Here is a 9,057-nt window from a genome sequence, read left to right on the forward strand (position 1 = left end):
CCAGGGAAGGGAAGAAGAAGCACGTTCCTGAGAAATTTGCATAGCCCGCTTTGTGCCTGGATGGTATTTAGCAATCAGCCCAATTAAATAGAAACATGACGGCTGGTTCAGCACATGCTTATCCAAGGCAGGGGAAGAAGAAGAAATAAAAACCACCAGGAATTGTTAGGCTTGGTCAGTTTGGCTGATTTTGTGTGTGTGTGTGTGGGAAAAATCCATTTGTTGCACTGAGAACCCCAAGTTTACTCCTCTACTCATGACCAGAATTGACCAGAATTTCCATGGCTGAGTAAAGCAGTTGTTAAGTGCCCTGTTTTATGACCTTTTTGCTATAATCGTTAATCACTGAAGCCATTAAGTGAATCATACTGTCATTAAGTGAATCTGGCCTCCCTCCTGACTTTGCTTGTTGAAAAAGCCAGCTGGGAAGATCGCAACGGGTGATCCCCGGATCCCAAGGCACTAAAACCTTCATCAATACATGCCGGTTGCCAAGGGCTGCGATTTTGATGCCTTGGCCGTTAGGGATGCTTCAACGGCCGTAAGCATGAGGACCGATCGAAAGTCTTATTTTTTTTTCCAGTGCCATTGTAACCTCAAATGGGTTGCCCCCCAAAATGGCTGGAGGTTGAGGGCTACCTGTAGACCCATCCTTTCACTCAGTAGGAAGAACAGGGTCTGGTTAACATTGGATGGGAGACCACCCAGAAATCCTATTAAGAGTTATGGCTAAACTGGCAAATGTTTTCTTTTAAAAAATCTGGAAGAAATCTATGGCAAAACTACTTCAGTATTGTTAGTAAGGAGACACTGAAAACTGTGCAAAACTTGACAGCCTTTTCAATAGAGGGCAACTTTACAAGAGATTCTCCTTGGTAGAATGAACCCAACCAAGCAATGTTCGCTTGATTTATTGGAATAAAACAAAGGGAATTTCCTTGTTTTTCTTCCTTTGCTTTCAAATACTCAACTGATAGTTGTTTGGGGGATGTTTTCCTTCTCCCCCAGTTGATTGTCTGTTTCTCCATCTTTTTCTCCTCCTCCTCCATCTCCTCCTCTTTCTTCCATCTTTTTCTTCTTCCTTCCTTCTCCCTCCCTCTTTTCCTCCCTTCCCATTTCCTCCCTTCCCTCCCACCCTCCTGTCCTCCATCCCTTTTTCTTTCCTCTCCCCATCCCCCTTCCTTCCTTCCTTCTTCTTTTTCCTCCATTCTCCTCCTCTCCCTTTCTTCTCTCTCTCTCTCTCTCTCTCTCTCCCTCCCTCCCTGTACTCTATCCATCTATCCAGCCATCCATTCTATCCTCGTTTGTCTCCTTATCCATCCCTCCCTCCATCCCTCCCTCCCTCCATCCATCCATCCATCCAAGCTCTGCTTGGGGGAAAATAATTAAAAGAGTCTTGGGCTGCATTTTGTTTTTCAAGTTGTCAAATTATTGGGGGTGGGGTGGCATCTCCATAGCCACCCACCCACCCACCGTCCCCCAAAGGGCGGACCCCAGTCCGGGAAGGATGTCCCCCCCCCTCGCCCCAGCCCACCGTCGCCAGATCGACCCCTTCCGAATTTCTTTGGGGAACTTCGGGGAGGGGCCACTCCTTCTCCTGCCCCCTCCCGCTCCGCCTTTCTTCCTTTGCGGATGTGGAAGGGAGCGGGGGGGCAATAGGAGGAGGGGTCGGCAGCGTTGCGTCCCGGATCGCTTTGAAAGTCAACAACCCAACCAGCGTCGCCGTCTCTCCCCCCATTTTTTTGCATGGCTCCCGGGACTCCGCTGGCACGCGCGCCCCCTTCCACACACACACCCTTTCTCAGAGCTCGCCCCCACCTTCCCGCGCCCCGACTGCGCTTTAAATAATTGATCGACTCGATAAATAATGAATCGCCAGTTTCCTTGCGGGGGTTGCTGTTTGCTGCAAGCCTGCCGCCCCCACCCCGCAGCTCCTTCTCGCCTTACTTTCTCCTAATTTATGTATTTATTTATTTACTCTCTGAGCGCGCGAGGGTGCGAGCCGCGGTTTGCTGGGGGGAGAGTTAAGGGAATTGGGGAAGGAAAGGAATGAGAACGCTGCGGGGAAATGAAAAGCTCTTTCTTTCTTTCTTTCTTTCTTTCTTTCTTTCTTTCTTTCTTTCCCTTCCTTTCCTTTTCCCTGGCCTCCTTTTCCTTTCTTTCCTCTTTCCATCCCTTCGTCCTTTTCTTTCCCTTTTTCTCTTTCCTCCCTCCCTTTCCCTGACTTCAACATCCTTCCTTCCTTCCTTCTCCCTCTCTCTCTCTCTTTCTCCCTCCTTTTCCTCTCTCTCCTTCCTCCCACCTCTCCTTGCCAATCTTTTCTCTTCCCCTCGCCCACCTTTTTCTTCCTCTCAATCTTCTCCCTCTCCCCCACTCCACAGCCCCGTCTTCCTGTCCTCCTCGCCTGGCCTTCTCTCTCTCCCCCCCACCCTTCCTTTCGCTCCCCCTCCCTTCCTTTTCCACCTAAAAAAAAAAAAGAAAGCAAGAAAATCTAGGCTGCTTCTCTGTGCTTTAGCTGTTCTCTGCGCTTCCCCTCCGCTTTCGCTCCCACCTCTCTCTCTCTCCTTAGTCTACCTTAAAAAAATCCATGCTTTTTGGGGGCCTCCCTCGCTCTCTTTCTCCACTTTGGCTTCTCCGTCTCTCTCCCCCCTCTCTCTCCTGCTCTCCCCCTCCCTCCCAGCCTTGCTTCGTATTTTCTCCTGGTTGCCTTCGCTTCTCTCTCTCTCTGTCTCTCCTCCACCCACCCCCTTTTTGCACGCATTTTATTTTTGGCATGCTCTCGCTCTCTCTTGCGCGCTCGCTCTCCGCCTCGCCTGCTCCCCAGCCCCCTCTCTCTGCTTTTGCTTCCCTCCGTGCCTCCCCCCTCCCTCTCTGCTCCCCTCCCCTTTTTTTCCCCCTTCCCGGAGAGGAGGTTGGCGCCAGGAGTCTGGAACTGGGCTGACAAGCTTTGAGTTATAGAAAAGGAGGAGGAGGAGGGAACGCGGCGGGAAGGAGTCCGGGCGAGAGAAGCAGCTGGTAGTGCGGATTTTTTCTTGCAGCAAGCAAGAAAGCGCACACCAGAGGCTGGGGAGGGGAGGGGGGGAGGGGGAGGAAAGAGGGGGGGCGGGTGGGTTTAAAGGCAGGCACGCACAGAAAGCCAGAGGTTCAAGGCTCGCAAAGATCCGGCTTGAAATACTTGGCAGCCGTTCAGAAAAAAACCCATCCGGGGAGGATGCGCCGAGCTGCGCAGGCGGTTCTTTCGCTCGCCGCCCGTTCTCTCCGGCTCGCTTTGATTATTTTTTTCCCCTTGCCGTTTTTTTTCTCTCCTCCTCCTCTTCTTTGCTCCCCCTCCATCCTCCTCCTCCTCCCCATCTTCTTCCCCGTCTCTAACCCGATCTCCTTATTTGAAGGAGCCCGGTCTTTCTCGGTTGTAGCAAAAACAACCGCGTTTTGGGTCAGCTTCAAGGCTGCACAGTGGTTCCCAAGTTTCCGTGGTTCAGGCTCTCTTCTCCTTCGCCTCCTTTTCAACCTTCGTCTTCCTCAGTCCAAAAACACTTGGACTAAGACCTGGCGTTCTTCTTCCTCGTGCTTCATCGGTTGGACAGGAGCACAACTTTACATTCTGAATCCCCCACAACTTGTCCATAACCCAAAGATTGGTGGACCTTTCAAGTTGTCCGCGTGGCATTGCCAGCAGAACCTGATCCTTCCTCTGCTTGGCCTAACAAATCTATTCTGATGATCATAGCATATAGAATAATAGAGTTGGAAGGGACCTTGGAGGTCATCTAGTCCAACCTCTGCTCAAGCAGAAGACTTTGTACATGTCAGACCAATGGCTGTCCTGTTGTCCAGTCTCCTCTGGAAAGCCTCCAGAGATGGAGCACCCACAACAGATAACAGATAATCAGAGTTGGAAGGGACCTTGTAGGACATCTAGTCCAACCCCCCCCCCTCGCCCAAGCAGGAGACCCTACACCATTTCTGACAAATAGCAGTCCAATCTCTTGTTGAAAGTCTCAAGTGATGGTGCTCCCACAACTTCTGAGGGCAAGCTCTTCCATTGGTGGATTGTCCTCACTGTCAGAAAGTTTCTCCTTTTCTCCTTGTTCAGTTTCCATCCGTTGTTGGCCTTCAGGTGCTTTAGAAAATAGCTTGACCCCCTCCTCTCTGTGGCAGCCCCCAAATATTGGAACACTGCTATACTGCCTCCCCTGGTCCTTCTCTTCCCTAGACTAGCCAGGCCCAGTTCCTGCAACCGTTATTCATATGCCTTAGTCTCCAGTCCCTAATCATCCTGGTTGCTCTTCTCTGTACTTTTTCTAGAGTCTCAACATCTTTTTTTATAATGTGGTGACCAAAACTGGATGCAGTACTCTAGGTGTGGTCTTACTAAGGCTTTATAGAGTGGTATTGGTACCTCCCTTGATCTTGATTGTATCCCTCTGTCAATACAATTTAGGATTGCATTAGCTTTTTTGGCTGCTGCTCCTATTTAGCTGGTTGTCCACGAAGACTCCAAGATCCCTCTCCCAGTTACTGCTATTAAGCCTGGCTTCACCCAGTCTATATGTGTCCTTTTGGTTTTTCTTGCTTAAGTGTAGGACTTTACTTTTCTTCTACATTGGATTTCATTTTGTTAGATACGGCCCAGTGTTCTAGTCTGTCAAGATCCCTCTGGATCTTGAGCCTATCTTCTTGGGTGTTGGCTATTCCTGCCAGCTTAGTATCATCTGCAAATTTGGTAAGTTCCCCTTCTATTCCCTCATCTATGTTGTTAATGAAGATATTGAAGAGTCCTGGGCTGAATCTTGTGGCACCCCACTGCTTACTTCCCTCCATGCAGACCTAGACCCATTAGGGACTACTTGTTGGAGGCAAGCCGTTCCACTGGACTGTCAGGAAAAAAAAAACCTTAGTTATAAGTTTGGGTCTCTCTTCCATGATCTTCGAATCTACCCGTTACTTAGAGAAGCATCTCTGCAGAAGCATCACCCTTCTAGAGAGGAGACATGGTGGAACCATGAATAAGATCCCTATGACCAAGAAGGTGGATCTCCTCCCAACACGGCAGAAGAAGAAAAGCGGGAGAGACATGAGAAGATCGGTAGTCCTTGACTTATGACCACAACTGGGAGCAGAATCTAAGCAACCCAGTTTGTAATGTGAGCCGTGTCCAAGTTTACGGACTTTTAAGTGTACCAGTCATTAAGCGAGTGACGCACAGTCATTAAGAGAATCCTCCTTCCTCCATTGGCTTCGCTGGAAGTTGGCTAACAAACGGCCATTGCATCACACACACACCAGGAAAACCACAACCGTCGCAAACACGTGCGGGTTGCCAAATGCCCAAATTTTGACCCCTCCACGACGGGATCAAACGATTCTTACACACGGGGTCCGGTCATCGTTCTTCTCAGTTCCATTGTCACTTCGAACACTCGCTAAACGAACGGTTGTAAGTTGAGGAGAGCCTGTCATGTACTACCACGCAAGGCCGGATGGATGCCCTTTGGTGCCGTTGCGGAACCCTGTGGCTTGTCCTTGCGGCGGAGCTGACTTTGACGTATCCAGATGGCTCCCTGCAGGCCGGGCATGTGGCGTTTAAAGGACGGTTTTGTCTCCAGTGAAAAAGAGCTTCCCCTTTTCATATTCCAATCGCTCTTTCCCTTATCCACCTCCTAGACTGATTTGCAAGTTCTCTCTCTCTCCCCACTCCTGCTGCGATTTCCTTCCTTTCTTTCTTTTTTTTTCCCCCCAAGTTTTTTTTTTTCCAATCCAAGGCACACGCATGGCATCCCAGTAAAATTATACCAAGAAGCAAAAATCGGTGGCTTGGTGACGGGAACTCTCTTGGGGGGGGGTGGAAGGCTTAATTCAAATATTTGTGGCACAGATCTAGCTAGAAAACGTGTGTGTGTGTGTGTGTGTGTGTGTGTGTGTGTAACAACACAGGGAGGCTTCCTTATGAAACCCCTTGGTGGGACTTGGCATGGGGAGGAGGGAGAGCGGAGGAAAGGAGAGGGGGGGGAAGGAGAGCCATGAACTTTCCACGTTCTGCTTTCTTTCTTTCTTTGTTTATTTCCCTTTATTTTTTTTTCCTTTTTTTTTTTTTTTTTTTTTTTTTTTTTTTTTTTTTTTTTTTTTTTTTTTTTTTTTTTTTTTTTTTTTTTTTTTTTTTTTTTTTTTTTTTTTTTTTTTTTTTTTTCTTTTTATTGTTTTTACAAACACTCCTCCTATTTTGCCCACAATATCAACTCTGTGAGGCAGGTTTGGCTGAGAGACAAGGACTGGTCCAAAAGTCATCCAGGAGCTTTCATGCCTAAGGTTGGGACTAGAACTTACCATCTCCTGGTGATTGGCCCAAAATCACCCAGCCCAGTTTTCATGTCTTAAGACGGGACTAGAACTCACCGTCATAAGTTGTGCGCATGGGTGACTTGGGGGGGGGACCCATATCACACTCAGACCGAGCAAAGGCGGAGGCAAGGGAACGACACCAAAGGGCCGCCTTCAAGGAAGGAACCGCAAAGAAGAGATTTCAAGGCACCGTCGCAGCCCTGAGCAGCTGCAAAGAGGCCAAGGGGGGGAGATGTTTCCCAGAACCGAATTTGGGGAGCAGGGGTGGAAAGGCAGGTGCCCTTCCCTTCACCTGCAGAACGAAGTAATTCAAAAGCTCCCACGACCTGGAATACTGAGGCCCCGGAATTGAAGCTTCTAGGACAGCGTGGGAAGGCCCCAGTGTGGGGCTATTCTAAGCCGCTTCGGCTCCAAGCACCTAGCAGTTGGTGCCGTGGCTTCCCACTGCCCAGCGGGCTTTGTTTTTCCATCCATCCCTCTTTGCAAAACTCATGCCAGGGGGCTTGGTGGAACAGCGAGAGACCAGCATTCAGGTGCCGATGTGGTGCCGACGACGTGGCGTTGCCATGCCGATGGGGCACCATTGGATGCTGGCGGCAGGCAGAGGGAGAAGATGAGGGGCATGGTGGTGGAAAGACCAGCCTTCGCTTCTGGCTGGCCGGAGAAGAGCTCTTTGAAGCTGGGAGGATGGGGGAGGTAGAAAGCTTTGGAGAACCAGCCTCTCCCTACAAGAGCGAAGAAACCCAACGCTTAGCAACTCCAGAGAAGGACCTTGAAGGCTCTGAAGCTGTCAGATGTTCCACCAGGATGATTTGAGGCCCTTAACTTCAAAGGTTGAGATGCAGCTGCCAAAAAAGCCAACCCAATCCTAGGCAGCATCAACAGAGGGATAATATCAAGATCACATGAAGTGTTAGTTAGAAGAGAGGGTCAACTTATCCAAAGCATCTGTGGGTAGAAGAAGCAACAATGGATAGAAGCTTCTCAGATGGAGAACCAATCTGGAACTAAGGAGAAATGTCCTAACAGTGAGAATAATCAATCAGTGGGAGATCCAACCTAGAATTAAGAAGAATTCTATTAATTCCACAATGAATCAGTGGAACAGTTTGCCTCCAGTAATTGTGGGGTGCTCCGTTACTGGAGGCTTTCAAAAAGAGATTGGCCAACGATTTGTCTGGAATGGTATAGAGTTTCCTGTTCTTTTGTGTTTTGTAAGTCAAAACGTGTTAACAGCGAACAAAACTGAGTTTCTGGACCTTGGTTGATTTGCACATTCTAAAGGGTCATCTTCTAACCACATGTGAACCAAAATTAATTTTCCCTGAAAAATTCAGATTTTTACAAATATTGCAAATTAGTTTGGCATTATTTTTTTATAATTAGCACAATTTCAGTTAAAAATGTTTATGTCCTTGAAAATAATGAAAAATGCTTTCTGTTATGGGTAAACATTTGACTGCAAAATGGGCAGCATATAAATTTAATAAGCAAACAAATTATGGAAACAAAACGGTATTCTTATGTTTGAAAAAATGAAGACAAAAATATAAATTGTAAAGCAAACATTAAAAAAACTTCAGTCAAATGTGTCAATTTATGGACACGGAAAGCTAAGAAAAAAAACAAAACCCTGATATAATCTCAAAAGGTAAAAATGAGAAGAAATTAAGATCAGCATTTTTATACATTTCTAATAAATACACCTAATTTTATCTAAACTACTAAACTAATGTTACTGGTTATACCAAATTATTCAAGGCTGTAAAATGACAACAGCCAATTCAAACTCTGGTTTGAATGTCCAGAGTTGTGAGTTGTGAGTATCAGCCAATCAACCATTTTAGTTTCACATCTACCGGGAAAGAGTGCGAATTAAGTAGAAAAAGGATCTTGATATAATAGTGAAGAAAGTGAAAATGTAATCAGTGCCTGCTTTTTGTAAAGTGTGCTTGGGAAATTGCTTTCAAAGGAGAAGAGGATTTTTATTGATGTGGGGTGTCTTTGCACTATGATAGGGACGCGGTAACCAAAACGTGTGCCAGACTGAACAACTCTAGTGGGTATAAATGTGAAACAAACATCAACAGCAGAAAATAAAATTAGCATTGCACGTTTACACATCAGGATATACCTGCACCTACAAAGATCAGAAAATTCTGCAAGCGGTGGCTTTCTGTGTGACAGTCTGTGGATGTGAATGTTGGACTTTTGAAGAGCTAGGATGAGAAGCATGCTGAAGCCTTTGAACTTTGGGGTCCCATGAACCACCAAGAAATAAAAGAAATGGATCAGGACCAATCAATTCAGAGTCCTCACTCAAGGCACAAATGACCAGGCTCAAATCATCCTACTTAAAGACACATGATGCAAAGAGACCTACACAGCTCTCTGGAGGAGATACCAAGAAAGGTAGAAGAAGGAGAAGAAGACAACCATCAGCAAGATGGATGGACTTTGTTGTACCAATGATGAAGGTACTGTTGGAAGAGCTGAAGGATCAGGTTGGAGACAGATCATAATGGAGAAAACGGTGTGGTCATTAAGAGTTGACCCTAGTTTCATAGTATACAATCCATCCATCTACCCACCTACTTACTCACCCATCTACATATCCATCCATCCATCCATCAATCCACCCATTTCCTTAAGTCATTCACCTACTCTCCCACCCAATCCATCCATCCATCCATCCATCCCCCACCTACCCAATCCATC

Source organism: Notechis scutatus, chromosome 15, assembly GCF_049901735.1.
Source record: "Notechis scutatus isolate UNSWTSFEM ecotype Mainland chromosome 15, rNotScu1.2, whole genome shotgun sequence".
Classification (NCBI taxonomy): domain Eukaryota; kingdom Metazoa; phylum Chordata; class Lepidosauria; order Squamata; family Elapidae; genus Notechis; species Notechis scutatus.